The sequence below is a fragment of the Schistocerca americana genome, chromosome X (assembly GCF_021461395.2).
Source record: "Schistocerca americana isolate TAMUIC-IGC-003095 chromosome X, iqSchAmer2.1, whole genome shotgun sequence".
Classification (NCBI taxonomy): domain Eukaryota; kingdom Metazoa; phylum Arthropoda; class Insecta; order Orthoptera; family Acrididae; genus Schistocerca; species Schistocerca americana.
The window spans coordinates 88,772,129-88,786,759 of NC_060130.1; positions in this window are offsets into that span (position 1 = coordinate 88,772,129).

A 14,631-nucleotide genomic window follows, 5' to 3' on the forward strand; every position below is an offset into this window, starting at 1 on the left:
GCTTTCAGCCGTTCTCAGTACTAGCACAGCATGGCCGTTTTGGTTAGTGTTACATGGCCGGATCAGTCAATCATCCAGACTGTTGCCCCTGCAACTACTGAAAAGGCTGCTGCCCCTCTTCAGGAACCACACGTTTGCCTGGCCTCTCAACAGATACCCCTCCGTTGTGGTTGCACCGACGGTACGGCTATATGTATCGCTGAGGCTCGCAAGCATCCCCACCAACGGCAAGGTCTATGTTTCATGGGTGGGAAGGAAGCATATAGATAGTCAAATTTTCCCTCGTTCCATCTACGAGTGGAACAGGGAAGGGAACAACTAACAGTAGTACAAGGTCCCCTCGCCATGCACTGCATGGTGTCTTACGGAGTATGTACGTAGATGTGGAATACTGTACCTCTTGTGCCCCCTAAAATTCAACCACGTACCACTTCGCTGGAACCTCCTTGGAAACGAGCTCATTTATTCCGCGACTCTTTGTGATTTGTAAGTTGCTCTTCGCTTTCGGTAACAAAGTAGCACTCAGAAACTCAGCAGCCCGGCATTTGCCTTAAATGATTTAACATGACAGCCTTTTATTCAATCACAAACACGCGACTGCGAACGCACAGGCGGCGTCTAAGATTGGGTCATATTCGTTTTGACAGCTGAAATCAGATTGACAGGAGTACGTGGAGGGACAGTTTCACACTATGCTCCACAGACGAGGTTGTTTCTGGATTTCCACCGATCGCTAAGTAGAGCGCACTATCGGGAAAACCCGTCCTTTGGACTTCTCGTTTCTCATGGCCGCTTTTCGGGTCCAGTGCCAAATTAATGAATATTGAGCCATATGTGTCACTGAAGAGCCAGTACGCCCATTTGAAGCGGAAAAGATGGACGATTACGCTTTGGCTATCCGCATTCGTTTATAAGTTACAGTAAATTAAATATTGTAAAATAATTGATCAACTGTAAAAGTGAATATCTCGGCAACGCATTAGGCGACTGCAACAAACGAGGTATCTACGGATACATCTCGTAGAAATGTGTCGGACTGTGGTAGTAGATTTACTTGATTATTCGCATATTACAATGAGTAGGAAATTATTTAATGTGTAACTTAAATTTTTTTGTTAATACTTACACTCATAAATACGGCGGAATGCCAAACGGTTTTGTGAAGATAAATCACGCAATCAATTGTGGTTTATTCAGCTGCTTCCAAGATCTAAAGAAACTGAGTAAGGCTCTGAAATTAATTTATTGTGAACTGTGACTTTAGATTTTTCTACGTTCTTATTGGGAATAAATTCGAATTTGTGAAACTTTAAAAAAATACTTGATTGTGTACGTGACTTTTGCATAGCAAATCCTGCCTACATTTATATTAAATACTTTTGTGGAACATTGGGTACATTGCGACGAATGTGAGTTGGTACACTGTAGACGAAACGTAGCCAAACTTGTCACATTTACGGGGGCCAGTTGAAGTGTTTGTGCTGTGTACTGTGTGAGTATATCATTTCGTGCAGCAGCACGTGGGGGCTCCGAGCTGATATACAATTTGTGAACAGTTTAGAACTTTGATTTTCGGCGAGTTGTCGAGAGAGACTGTATTTTGTTTTGTCGTCCACACCACGCGCACATTCCCCTACAACCCGTACGGTCGCAGCGAGTGACGAAAACAGTGTTAAATCTGGATGGTCGAGCGATGACTGTAATCACTGTCCTCTGTAATACGAGTCGAGGGTCCAATCTCTGCGCCATCTCCTTAGGTCGCATTAGCAGGGTTGGATACGCAACACGAACAAACTAAGATAATCACTCTCCAGGCAGAACTGCAACTCCTGCGCTACAGGGGCACTATCGCACTGCTCCCGAGTCTACTCACGATGGGCGAGACGGCACGCTCGCTGAGGCATGCACTGCGTTCGGCGTTCGCTAAGCAACCTCGCCAAACCGGCGCTACAGTTTGGCGAGTGGTTGCCGCAAAATTTGTAGCCGCGACAGGAGCTGTACCGGTTTGACTTCAGGTAAGATAACGTTGTTGGCCCTAGATTCTAGCACACGATCGACCTTGGCCGTGCTGTTGTCGAATATTTCATACTTTCTGGAATATTCTCCACAGGCGTGAAATAACGCCATGGGCTCGCGGTCCACGTCTAACTTCTGACACTCGCTTCTAATCTGTCAGCGATCCTGCCACCCGAATGTGTCGGTGTTTTCATCCTGCTTAGCCGATCGCCATGCGAGCCCCAGTCAGAGCACGATAGATAGTTTTAAAAGGACCACTCCACTGGCGCACTTATTTCTACATTTACTAAGCACATAATGAACTCTTTTAATGAAAACATATAACCAGTTGTTTCTTCTGTGACTTACCAAAGATATTTGATTGTGTTAGTTATAATATGCTGTTAGAAAAGTAAAGATTTTATGCAGTACGTAGTTCAGCACGTGCACGGTTTAATTCTGATTCAGGGAACAGAATGCAGAAAGTTACCCTAGGCTTCTCGAGCAAAACAAAGAGTGACGAGGCATGGGAAGGAATTACAGTGGGAGTGACAGACCGTTCGGCCCACTACTCTTCTTACTGTATGTTGGTGATCTGCAATTTTATTTGAATGAGGGGCTCGATTTAGCCCTGTTAGCAGGTGATACAAGCATCGTTGTGAAGCCGAGCAGAGCAGGATCAACAGAGAAAATAGTAAATAATGTTTCTGTGAATGCACAAATGGGCTAGCTACGCTTTAAACACGTTTCGTATAGTCTTGCACTAACAAAAACACTCCACCTCCTGTTAACCCAGTATACCATACAGTAGACCCGCTAAAACGCTTAGGTTCGGCTACTTTTACCGTAAGAATATTTGACAACCTAGCATATATTGACGTCAGTAAGATAACACTCGTATTTTGTGTATTTTCATTCACTGATGTCTTATAGGATAATATTCTGAGTCAGCTACTCACTTAGGCAAAAAGTATTCATTGCACAAAAGAAAATAATTAAAACTGAGCGTGGCTTTCACACACGTAGATCTTCCAGACATCTCTTTTAAGCAGCTGAGAGTGTTAATCACAGCCCCACAGTACACTTATTCACTTATGAAATATTGTGATCAACAGTCTATCTGAGTTTGAGAGTAACAGTGGCCGAGCGGTTCTAGGCGTTTCAGTCTGGAACCGCGCGACTGCTACGGTCGCAGGTTCGAATCCTGCCTCGGGCATGGATGTGTGTGACGTCCTTAGGTTGGTTAGGTTTAAGTAGTTCTAAGTTCTAGGGGACTTATGACCACAGCTGTTACGTCCCATAGTGCTCAGAGCCATTTTTTTTTACTTGTCCAGGATCAACAGGAAAGTCGAGGTTATCAGTCAGTGAGGTCATACGAGAACATACGACCACATCATCTTTAACGGTGACACCTATAGTGCCCCTCAGGTAAACGACTGACATTATTTGCAAGGGGATCATTTCTATTCGTCATCACCAATTCCTTTCAAGTTTATGGTATGTCCAGAGCTTGGCCAGACACCGGTGGGGCACGGCTCGGACGCGCGGCGCGCTGAGCTCCGCTCCCCACGTCTTCGTTTACTCGCTTGTGCGAGTACTGCGTAGAGATCTCAGTAGATATGGCGTTCTCTTACCGCCAGGCGACGGTGAAACCCACGTTCGACGATTCCTACGCGCTTCAAAAGGCTTATGAAATCGAATGGTTTCTGAGAGATCCCCACGAGTTGATGGGCATACACCTGTCTATCACTTCCAGTACAGTCTATCTCAAGATGAAGAACGAAGAGGCATGTGACCACCTAGTCCGACGTTCCACCAACGGCTACCGCTTTCGCCGCACTGATGGTAACGTAAGCATGGTAACCGTGGACAACGCGGGTACGGGTGTGCGCATGGTACGCATATTCGAACTGCCGTTCGAAGTCCCGGCAGAGCTCCTTACTTACGTGTTGCGGCCATATGGAACGGTCCTAAGCCACACGGAAGAGAAGTGGAGCGAACACCTTTGAAACGTATCGCATGCTCAGTGGTGACAGACAGGTACGCAAACACGTGCCGTCGTACGTGTTCATCGGGGGTTGCCGAGCCATCATTATTTATGACGGACAACCGCGGCTGTGGACAGGAGGGCCACGTCCGATCCGACTGCCTCCAGCGCCGCCTCGTCCAGGTGCCACGTGCAGAACTAGTACAGACAGCGGCGCCGACCGCATTACCGCTTAAAGGCCGGTTCCCACTAGGGCTGCCGCGCGTCAAAACCGCGCGTCAGCGGCGTGGTTGCCATGGAAATGGCGTCAGCGGCAAGGCGCGGCGGGCTCTGCGTCGCGGTTTGACCATGTCGAACCGCTTCCGCTGCCGCGTGCCGCGCTCCAGGTGCGCGCCGCCAATCACAGAACACGCTGAGCGTGACGTCAGGTACGGACCCCCGGGCCACACGAACTTTCGCCGAGCCGCTGGCGCGGACGCGGCGGCAGCTATGAAATACTTATCATCCGATTCCAAGGAAACTATTCGGTAGAAAAATTTGATTCTTGGTCATGTTACAGCCTGATATCTTCTCTCGATAAAGGACCGAATTTCTTTTCGTTATTCGTCGTGGTTACTTGCTGTATCGCATTTACGTAAACCTTTACACGAAATTTGAATGAGTGTGCAGAGGTAAAAACGCATTGCGTGGACTTTGCGTACAGTTCATTTTAGGTAATACATTATTGCGTATGAAATTTAGTCAACATATCGAAATTGTTTTTAAAGCTGAGAGCAGAACGATAGCTATCACCGTTCTCGAGATATTGGATGATATGTCGGCGGACGGGCTGTGCGGTGACCACGCGCGGGTCGCTCGCGACGCGACCGATACTTTCGTCCTGCTCGTCGTAAACCATGTGGTTGTATCAGCTGCAAATTTCGTAAACGGTTCAAGAAATCCAAACGTGTTTTTTTGCAAACGATAACTTGTAAAAAGTCATGTATTTCGTCACATGATAAATATCCAAAATCTGTTTATCTACCGAGTTATGAAAGAAACTACAGTTTTTCGGAAGGGATAGATGAATTTTTTTAAACGGCATTTACTAGCATGTGGAATGAGAAGTTAAACCGAGACTAATTTGCTGGTATGTCATAAGATGTAATTTGCTAAGTATCCACAGCTATTGATTATTTCCTTTGGAAGTAGCAAAGGTTTTTTTCTATATCCAGTGTACTTTATTGGTTCAAGACGCGTTTTGCCTTTTACTTTAAGGCATCTTCGGTGGAATCTAGAATGATTCAGTTTTGTTTTGATATGTGATGCTTGCAGATTATAAAACAGTTCACTTTTTTTTGTTTTTACGTGAATAACTGATTACTTACAGTTAATCGAGTTTTTGGCGGACATCTGCGTTTCTCCTCATCTGGTCACATGCTGGAGGTTGAACTAAAACTTAGTTTGTGGAACATAAGCACATTTTCATGTTCACTTTTTTTTCTTCTGTCACTAGCTGTAGACATTTTACCAAAAACACTGAATTGAAGTCGTAACTAGTGTGTTCACCTTATGTCCCTTCCTGTTTGGTTTGTTTATGTACATGTTGCCAACCTAAAGAATTATACGCTGAAAGTTAATGTTTGTTTATTTCTGTTCTCCTTATATCTGTATGTGTGTGTGTCTAGCCAATGATAGTTATAGAAAGTTGAAAGTGAATGCAGTAGTTGTCAGACAGTGGTTGAAAGATTTGGTGTTCAGCTGATTTCAGTTTTGGTTTAAATGTTTTGTGGAGGAGTGCATGGAAGAGTAAATTCGCTGCTTACATTAATAGATAAAATAGTAGAATAGCATTTCAACAGATGATTATTATCAGAATACTATCACCCAACCCCTTTGTCCCCATTCGTTGATGCCTCATAATGTGTCCTGTCAACTTACCCCTCTTGTAGTCAAAGTTGTGCCGTAATTTCCTCTGCCTCCTCTATTTAATTCCGTTCCTTTTCTTTAGTACACGATCCTCATATCTAATCTTCAGCAGTCTTATTGATCACCGCGTTTTTAAAGTGTCCATTGTCTTCTTGACAGAACTGTTCATCGCCCATATTTCACTTACATACAAGGCTGCACTCCACACAAATACCTTTGTAAAATAGTACCGAATCATTAGAATTTATATTCGATGTGAACAAATTTTCTTTTTCAGAATACTTTTCTTGCTATTCACTGACTTTATTTTATATCCTCTCTACTTCTGCCTTCTCAATTACTGCTTTCCTTTCAAGTCATTGAAGTCTTAGAAATGCAGTTTGGTTTCGGTACAAGTTGTAGATAATCTTGTGGCATCGATGACATCTCCAGAGCTTCAAAGAATGTTTTAATGAAGATTGTCAAAATCTCTCTCTTAACATGCAAATGCTATAAACACAATTTCTCAGGTCTTCAGTGTGTCTACTTAGCTAAGTGGTAGGATCAGTATTGCCTTGTGTGTTCAGACATCTCACAAGAATCTAACATCGTGCTTATGTTAGTTTGTACAACCCCTCCCTCTCTCCTCTCTGCATATTCCTTCCACTTTCTAGCCTTCTCTTATTTGCTTAGTTCTGACATGCCAAATGAGTTCTTGACAGTTGCTTCTCCTTCGAGCAAAGTTTTCTTTGTTCTTTCTCATTTTCATTCCCTTATGTTTTCCAAGTGCAAAATCGCGTTGCAATTTTGGACTTTCTGTCAACGTCATGTTTAGACATTTCTATTTCCTATGGCCTACTTTATTTGCTGCATTTTTATATTTTTCCCTCGTATCAAATTTAATATATCACGTTTTATCTAACGATTTCTACTGTACCTTCTTCCCGTTCACATACTCTGCTGCACTGACCACTTCTTCTCTCAAAGATATCCATTCGTATTCTAGCGGATTCCTTCCTCTGTTTCAGTCAGTCGTTGCATTACGGTAACTTTAAGATTATCGAATAACTGTGGGTCTTGACTTATTCAAGTTCCATTTCCTTAATTTGCCACCGTTGACTGTCTCTTTAGTTGTAAACCGCAGCTCGTAACCAATAAATTATTGTAGATTTGCGTCTGCACCAGGAAATGTCTTATAATTTAAAATCTGGTTTCGAAAACTTTGTTCCAAATATGTATTATTCTTTCATGATTCTTAAGCAAGGTGCTGGCGATGATTACATTATGCTCTGTGCGAAATTCTATCTGGTGGCTTCCACTTTCATCCCTTCCCCCCAAGCCTTTGTGTTCTTACTGTTTTCCTGTACCTGCTACCGTATCACATTTTAAATTTTTGTCTTGCTTAACTATCTGAATAATCTCTTTTGTCGTACATTGTTTCAATGTGTTAGGAGATAGTGAACAATCATGAACGGTAGTCATCAAATCTGTTTATGGTGTAATGAGAAAACATGAATAATGAAATATGTGAAAGAGTACATTGTACAGAAATTGAAAACATGGTATGTCTTCACCCAACTTCGTCTTTACTTCATGTAGGTGTAAGATATAGTTAATCAAACGCACCGGGCGTTTCGGTGGGTCCCGCCCCGTACCTCAGTGGCTGTCCGTCATTGGCTACCGCTAACGTCTGCCGCTTCCAGGTGGGAACGCCAATTCCGCGAGCCGCCGCGGAAAACGCTTGCCGCTGCCGTTGCCGCACGCCGCGCTGCCGCAACTCAGTGGGCAGAAGAAGACAAATAAGTGCATCCGTCTTCCACCTCATCGGTCGGTAATGGGACATCAGACCCCGAGAGCCATCGCCGCAGCCCAGCTGGTCCCACCAAGCCTCACCGCCTGCGCCTCCTCAGACAGTTCGCCACCACTGTCAATGAAAGGTGTGTGTACCAGGACGCATACTCCTCCCTACAGCTGATGTACCCTCACCAGCCCCGTCATCGACTGGATGGACTCGTAACTGTAGTAGTAGTACTAATAATATTGATTATCCTGTGGCTAGTGGTAGTGCTCTCCCCCATCCTATTGATAGTGAAGGACATCAGAATAATGGTATAATGACCCCTCTAGAATACTCAGCACATGCTAGAGCTTTTGAGGGGTGCATGTCATTTACAAGGACTGAGAATCTGGGAGGGAGGTAGCACGACTCTGTTGGGTTTTTCGGAAGCGTGCCTCCCTGTCTTGGAGACCAAGCTCCTCAAAGTCCTAGATGATCAGAGATTTAACACCATTAAATGAAGCACAGTACTATGCTGCGAGTTGAATCACCCGCCTGAACATCCAAGTGATGCAGAGGCTACAACTCTGCACTGTATATGGGGTGATAAATGCGTTATTTCTTGCAGCACATCCATTGCTGAGTGGTATCATGAATCCACCTTGAGCTCTATTATGGCCCGATTTTCCTAGATGGAAGTATGTGGGTCTCTGTCTGCTATGGTGCTCAGCCATATACCACACCTTGGCATCCATATACATGTCTATGATCCAGTAAATGGAGGGTCTAGCTATATCAAGCACCCTAAAGATATAGCAAACAGGAAGGCATGCATTATGTCCAAAATCAGTATGACAATGCTTATTTTGCATAGTCAGTCCTGGCTTGTGAGAGAAATGACAAGACAAATCCGCAGTGTCCGAACAGCTACAAAGTCTGTGATATTAAGACATCTTATAACTTTGATGGTATAGAATTCCCCAGCAAGACCCACGACATATCTAAATTTGAAGTGCAGAATACTGGCATATCGGTTCATGTTTATGGCCTGGATAAGAATAACGACAAGTCAGATGTGCAAGACAAGCACACTGTTGTAGACCCCCTGCATTTCTCAAAATTTGAAGGTGAGCGAGAGCTGGTTGCAAACATGCTGCTCTTCTCTGAAGGTGATAATTATCACTATGTTTGGATCAAAGACATATGCCACCTCCTTTATTCCCAGTTAAGTAACAACCAGTGTAAAAAGCATATTTGTTTAAGGTGTCTGAATTACTTTTCATCAGAAGAGATATTAGCGATACTTCTATTAGATTGTGCTTCCAAGGACACTGTACATGTCGTTATGCCCACAGAGGAAAATAACTTCACTAAATTTCAAAATGCTCACCACCAGTGGCGATGTCCATTTGTAGTGTCCGCTGACTTTGAATGCCTGGTGGCTCCTTGTTGTGAAGGGAACCCCTTGGCCTCACATACAACCTTCACACAAAAACACATATCTCATGTGGCAGCATTGCAAGTTGTATGTGGATGTGATTCTAAGCTTAACTGCTACGTGTCTTATGTTGTGGACAGTCCTGCAGTTTGGCTCCTCACTGAGCTTGAAAAACTTTCATGAGAAGTTGATAAGCTCTACAACACCAACATTCCTATGACCAAATCAATGGAAGATGATGAACTTTATGAAATGGCTGTTAATTGACGTATTTGTGGGCTACCATTAGATAGAAAAGCGGAAACTCCCCGTAGAGATCATTGCCATCTTATGGAAAAGGTCCGCATTGCAGCTCATAATGCATGCAATTTGAAGTATAAGTAACCATGGCAAATACCTGTCTTTTTTCATAATTTGAGTCAGCACTCGGCTAATTTCGGTATGAAGAATGATCAGGTCAGTGTCCTCCCTGAAAGTGTTGAGAAGTACATTTCTTTATCAAAACGAATGATGCCAAAAATTACGCTCCGCTTCCTTGACTTTATGCTTTATGCAGACTTCACTCCAGAAACTCGTTAAACCTTTACCTCGGAACGATATGCATATTACTCGATCTGCATTTCCCGATGAGGAAAAGTACCTACAGCAGATTATGAGCATGTCGTGAATGTCTGGCAGGAATGGACATAGACATGCGTTTGCTTGCAGATGTTTTCGAAAAGTTCCAGAATGTATGTATGGCCAAGTTCTGCACAGCATTGAACTTTTGACTGATGCTGCAATGCTTCTATTTTTTGAGTGCAGGATCCGGGGGGGGGGGGGGGGACTTTGTCAATGCGTTCACAGACATGCCCCTTGATTCAATTTACATTTTGTATTTAGATACAGGCACTTATACAGGCACACCATGATGCAACCACTACCAGTTGGTGGGTTTTGATGGGTGCCCGAAAACGAAATGAAGGGATTATGTGGAAAAATAATGGGTCTTGCAGTCGATTCTGATGTAGGGCATGTGCTTGAGGCAGACATCACATAGCCTAATAATTTGCATGGAAAGACAAGCGACTTGCCGTTACATCCAGAGCAACAAATTCCGTGAGGAAGCACCATCCCTAAACTGTTGGCTACTGTTGGAGATAAGCAGAGGTATATTATTCATTATCATAACCTCCAGCAGTGCCTCAGCTTAGAGATGAAGCTTGTTAGAATCACCTGGGCTATCTCCTTCAAGCAATGCCCCTGGTTGAAGAAGTATATTGAAGTAAATACCGTACTAGATATTGATTTTCCACATCCTGGAATTAATTGTAATATGTGTAAATTCATCATATATATTATACTGTCAACAAATAACACAACTTCGCCTCTCGGTCTTTGATATATTCCATCCACTTTTCGAAATTTTGAGGTAAGAATGTTAACCAATTGTTTATCAATTGTGGCTTATTATCACCTATTGAAACCCAGTTCTTATGAAAAATATATAAAACCCCATTTACTAACAGTAAGTGATCGAACTTTTTCATTTGACATAATGACTCAATTGGTTCATTTCGTATAGAAGGTTGTGTTGGTGATGGCTGAACCGGAATAGTTGGTTGTGTTATTATTCTTTTGCCATACAAACCTTGAATAGTATCATTGTCATTTTGAAATAATTCTAAATGTGAACCATTATAATATGGATACATTATTGATTCATTAACATCTGAATGGTATAAACCTAATGAGTGACCAATTTTGTGAACTAAAACTACAAGTAAATTTTTCAGATATTTTGGTGTACTTTTGTCAGTACTAATTACCATAACTCATCATTATCCATATTTATTTCTATTGGACCATTATTCTTATTTGGAAAAAATGCTTGACCTAAGACATTTCCTTTTCCATCTAGATCCTTGAACAATGATGACTGTATGTTTCATTTTTGTGTAATCGTCTTTTGTTTGAAATTAAAGTATCAGGGTTTTGTTATTGAAGTGAAATCTAATATGAGAATATTTTTCCCATAGATGAAATGCTTTTTCTGTTATTTCTAATACTTTCTTAGTTGTCCCTATATAGAAGCATTATATGTTCTTTTTATTCCATTTATACATACTAGTTCTATAACTACCAAAGGAATTTTTACAACACATCTAGTTTTTTTCATGAAATTTACTGTTTTGTCTCCTAGTTCGCCAGTTGCCTTGAGATATTTTCAGTTGTTTATGGAATATCCAAGTATCCATAATCAGATAAATATTTAGCTCCTTTGCTCTTTTCATCAGCAACCATCGTTTTCGCAAACAACAATAAAAGAAGCATCTTCATTTATATATAACTAAAATACTATAAAACATTTTTTTCCCAAGAAGAATTCGTTAATGCTCAAAATCAAAATCCATTTCAATTTCATCTGTTTCACATGGAACATTTATTTTAATACATTTTCCACAATATGGACAAGTTTCTTGTTCTTTTAGCTATTCATCAATACACTCTTTATGAAAATCATGATTACAGCTTATTTTCACAAATTGGTGATTTTCATTAGTTAGTCATACAACACATTCCGTAACTTGAGAGTGTTCAGTTAGTTCATAAGGTTTAAATACTTTGTCTAAGAATGCTTTTGATAGATATTTATATTCTAAAATTAATCCCTAGTTAATATTATCTTTAAATTCCATTAAAAAATCTTCAGTCAATTTTTGAGCAGCTGATATACGATCCCAGTTCAATTTATCTTGAAAGTCTCTTACAAAATCTCTAGATAATATCTGATTGTATGATGTTCTTTCCCAATCTAATTTATCTTGAAATTCTCTCATAAAATCTCCACTCAGATTTTGATATCTTAATATATCATTCCAATTTAAATTATCTTGAAGTACTCATTAAATTTTCGGAAAGTTTTTCGAAGTTTCATATACCTTTACAATCTAATTGATCTTGAAATTCTCTCATAAAATCTTCTGACAGTGTTTCTTCATGCAATATTTCTTCCCTGTTTAATTTTTCTTGAAATTCTCGTACAAAATCTTCAGATAATTTCTCGGATGTTGATATATCAAACCAATACAATTTATCTTGAAATTCTCTCATGAAATCTTCAGATAATTTTAGAGTTAATGCTACACAATCCCATTTCACATTACCTCTCTCAAACAATTTTCCGATAAATTCTGATACATTGATATTCCAATCTAATTGATCTTGAAATTCTCTTATAAAATCTTGAGATATCTTACGGCTATGATCCAAATCCAATTTATCCCAGGTTCCTGAAATAAAGGGGACTGTTGACCATAGATGTTAAGTCCCATAGTGCTCAGAGCCATTTTTTCTCTTAAAAATTTTTCAGGTAATTTATAAAAGCTTGGAATTACATATTTCCAGGAATGTGCACTAAATGGTTTTTCCTTTTTAATATATTCAACGACTATATTTCCATACATTTCATTTCTGAAGTACAAGGCATATAATTGTTCAAAATGTAAAATTTTTACACATAAGACAAATCATCTCAATTAGTTGTTGTTTTCATTCAGCTCATTGTTAATGACTCAATAAGTTGTCATTTTGCCAAGTTATTTAGACTCGACATTTATTAGAAATAAATTTTAATAGTTTAACAAAAATATTAAAATGAAATACGAATAAAATTTTATGCTTTATTTATTATGGGTTTTCAGAGGTGCAGACCAGCACCACTACAAATTATAGTTAAATATTTAAATAATTTATGGGATTTCTTGAAAAAAGTCGACCACTGACTCTTACGGATGCTGAAATGAGAAAGAGGAAAGACATGTTTTGATTACAAACGACATATTATGCTTCATTCACTATGGAATTTTAGAGTCTGCAATCCTGGACCCTGTAAAACTGAAAAGAATTAAAAGCCATTATGCTCTATTTCTGTTTGACTACAAACGACACTTGGTGCTTTATTCATTTTTGGAGTTTCAAGTGTATGAACATTCTCTTTGAAAATCCAGTTATGCACTTCCACAGAGCTGAAAAAATTAAACTGAATTAAATTTAGGAAGTTGGTTTACAGGTATCTGACACAGTCTAGACTGCTTTAGCTGTTGCTGAAATAAAAACTTTAAAAGGAAGTAATTTACATAAAAAGTCAGCAGTCGAATATTATGACAGATGAAAAAAATGGTTCAAATGGCTCTGAGCACTATGGGACTTAACATCTGTGGTCATCAGTCCCCTAGAACTTAGAACTACTTAAACCTAACTTAGAACTACTAACCTAAGGACATCACACACATCCATGCCTGTGGCAGGATTCGAACCTGCGACAGTAGTGGTCACGCGGTTCCAGACTGAAGCGCCTAGAAATGCACGGCCACACCAGCCGGCTAAGGCAGATGAAAATAAGAATGAGAAAAGCCATTTTTGAAGGAATGGCAAGAGGGAATGGCAACATTTTCAACTGTGAACGCAGTCAAAGACTGCTTTAGCTGTTGCTGATAACCCATTAGCAATAGTAACATTCGATTGCTGTTTTATGTTTTTTGAATAACATTTCGTGATGTATGAACATACACCCTGCAAAGTTGAAAAAATGAAAATCATTATGCCCAATTTCTATTTCATTATGAACGACATATGGAATTTCAGAGGGTCTGAGCATATCCTCTGAAAATGTTAATGACAGTAAAAGGAATTATAGATTAGTGACAGCTAAAGCAGTCATTGACTGGGTCAGACTGCAATAATGTAAGTCTGCCTTTTAATGTATTCATATACAATACAAATTTCATCTCCATTGAGATTGTATAAATAATTTACACTTTCATCAGTTAACTGATTTATGAATTTCTTAACTTTACATTCCTCATCAGGAAAATATATGGTTAAAAAGAATGAAAGTGATTATTTTCACATTCTTACTGTTTGATGCATTTATATGGAAATAATTTCAATACATTTGTAAAAAATCATGTTAGAGTAAAACACCAGAAAATATATAGAAATATTAAAAGTAATGAAACATTACTCTTGAGAGGTAAAGAAAAATCAGCTACTTTTTATTTTTTTTGCAAAACTTATAAACATTTCTCTTTAATGGAGTGGATTGTAGATCTCACCAACAACAAGCTTACGTACAACAATAAGCAAGTGTTCATGATTATTAACTAAGAGAACAATCCTTGGTTTAAAGCAATGCATTGCTGAAATTTTACAATAAAAAGGTACAAAATAACCAGTAAGTGAAACTATAGATGTTGATGACACAAATAATTATGAAAATTTAAAGAATCTTCAATATTTATCAATGAATCTAGATTATATTCTTTAATTTTAATCTTCCAGCTGCAAAATAATTTAAAAGATCGGTTACACGCTCGGGTTCCCGGGTTCGATTCCCGGCGGGGTCAGGGATTTTCTCTGCCTCGTGATGGCTGGGTGTTGTGTGCTGTCCTTAGGTTAGTTAGGTTTAAGTAGTTCTAAGTTCTAGGGGACTGATGACCATAGATGTTAAGTCCCATAGTGCTCAGAGCCATTTTTTTAAAAAAGATCGGTTACCCACGAAGTTTT